This window comes from Fulmarus glacialis, unplaced genomic scaffold (assembly GCF_000690835.1).
Source record: "Fulmarus glacialis isolate BGI_N327 unplaced genomic scaffold, ASM69083v1 scaffold17192, whole genome shotgun sequence".
Taxonomy (NCBI): Eukaryota; Metazoa; Chordata; class Aves; order Procellariiformes; family Procellariidae; genus Fulmarus; species Fulmarus glacialis.
The window spans coordinates 14025-16111 of record NW_009198601.1 but is presented as its reverse complement, the minus strand read 5'-3'; the positions used below and the strand labels follow the sequence as shown (position 1 = coordinate 16111).

The 2087-nt window shown below is 41.8% G+C and overlaps 1 protein-coding gene across 1 annotated transcript in view; it reads left to right on the top strand.

Annotated features, from left to right (window-relative positions):
* The first annotated feature begins 1413 nt into the window (after positions 1-1413).
* Positions 1414-2087, top strand: part of LOC104073269 (tubulin alpha-3 chain) — a 12135-nt gene continuing 11461 nt past the window's right edge. The window contains exon 1 of the mRNA XM_009572977.1: positions 1414-1434. The gene's annotated coding sequence lies outside the window, so the exon portion shown is untranslated. The remainder of the gene's footprint in view (positions 1435-2087) is intronic.

Genomic DNA, 2087 nt, shown 5'->3' with positions numbered 1-2087 from the left:
CCTGGTCACAAGTGCTGTCAGGGGTTGCAAAACAGTTTCACTGCATTTTCAGAAGGTCACAACGCTCCAGGAGAAATTTTAAGTTTGAGCTTTGCTTCATGCTTCATCTTCTAGGCCAGAAAAGATTTTGCTCAAAGGAGGGCTTTTGCCTGCTAAGCTTTCTCCTCCCCACTCTCAGCAAGGGGTAGTAGAGACTCTATTGACCTAAATATCTGTCTTGTTAGGACTATTCCCTTTCGGAAAGATTTTTTGGATTAGGCAGGGGATTAGTAACACATGCATTAAAGACTTGTGGTTCTCAAACAAGCAGACTTAATTAGGCAAAGATTAAAGCACGCTTCATTGACACCAATCTCTTTCAGGATTCAAAGCGTCAAGTTATTTTGTAGAATTTCATATACTTGGCAACGTTGCTCATTTAAGCACTTACACTACTTCGAAAGTAGTCATCTGGAGGATTCAAGGCAGCTTAGACATTTATAGTGCCATAAAACCTTAGGCCATAAATTGCACATGATTAGGGTGTGTGTCACCAACAGTATTTAGAGCCATTTAAAAAAAACCCCAACCTGTCTTGTATTTTCATCTAGAAAAAAAACCCTAGAAAATAAGTGCCATAAAACTATATGAAAATTATCCTTGCATTCCAGGTAGTCAGCAAGCATCAGGCTAGATAATACATGTGGTTCGCAGCCACCACAGAAACTCTGCCAAGTGCCACAATCAACTTGTGAGAGGTTTCAGAGCGCTTCCATGAGGCTTACGAGATGCCCAGGCTGGCCAAACTGCCGCTGTAAGCCTCAAGTGATGCATTTCCCAACTGTTGCACACCATGCAGAACTGATTCCTTTTAGGAAAAAAAAAAAAGCAAATTAGTTTGGATAATCCAAGACTGAGAACTTTTCCGTTCTCAGTCCTTGCACCTTCTACAAACATTATAGTTGGGCCTTGCTTATGTTTTGTCTTAGCCAGAGAGCTGACCAATCTAAAAAAGCCGGTTTTAATAATAGCACAGCCCCGTGTGTATTTTTACAATGCATTCCAACTTTCAGAAGATGAAGGAAAAAGTGTTTTGCTTTTACATCTTCAAAACGGTTGTTTATGTAGGCTTAATGACAGCATTTATCACTGTCAGAGATTTAGGACCATTAGAAAAGCCCGGTGAACTGCAAGTAATCAGAATCTATTAGCTTTGTCTGTGGCAATGGGAAGGGCTCTTGCTCAAAACTTCTCCTTTGCACAGCTCAGCACAGCAGGGGAACCGGTCTCTAGCTACAACATTACGACGCCCTTTTGACACTGCTATGGATTTGAGTTCAGCAGCTCCAAAACAATCATTTTCCATAAGGGAGCAGGGATATGTGCAGGAATGAGAAGATCCCATGCAGCCAAGAACAGCCTGGACAATCAAATGTGTCTACCTTTTCCAGCCACGCAACAGAACTCTACACCACACATTCAAATTAATCCCAATAATTCAAATTAAGCCTCTGTGCTGAAATCTAATTCTTCTAAAACACTCAACGCAAAGCCTCAGTTTTCAACCCCACTAAAGGCAGTGTTGGTAGCTCTGACATTAAACGTGAAAGGAAGCACTAAGGCTGAGTTCTTAAACTGGTCATGAATTTGGCAAGAGCTTTTCTAATCCTGTCTTTGCTCTAGATGTTTCCCACGTACAGACAGGTGGGAAGGAAAAGTCTCACTGAGAAGGGCCCTTCGTATAGGGTCGATAATGAATTGAATCAATGCTGAAATGCACCAGGCAGTTCCATGGTGAGGACTAACAGCGACGCCCTAGTGAACGATGGGAATTCTGGCTCAGTCTCTTTGATTAAAAAAAATACTTGCAAGACTGGTAGTAGAGTCAGCTACTAAGAGAGCAGAGAGCTTCTAGGATCCTCTGCAGAACCAGATAAAATCACTTTATTGGCAGAGAGAAAGACACAACTCAGTTTCTTCAAGAAACGTGTGCACACACACACGCTCTTGACTGATGAGATGGTTTCAGCTTTGTAGACAGGGAAATGCAGGAGAGAGATCAAGAAGAAAAAAAATGAGTATCAGAAAGATGAAAACAAGTCACGCAG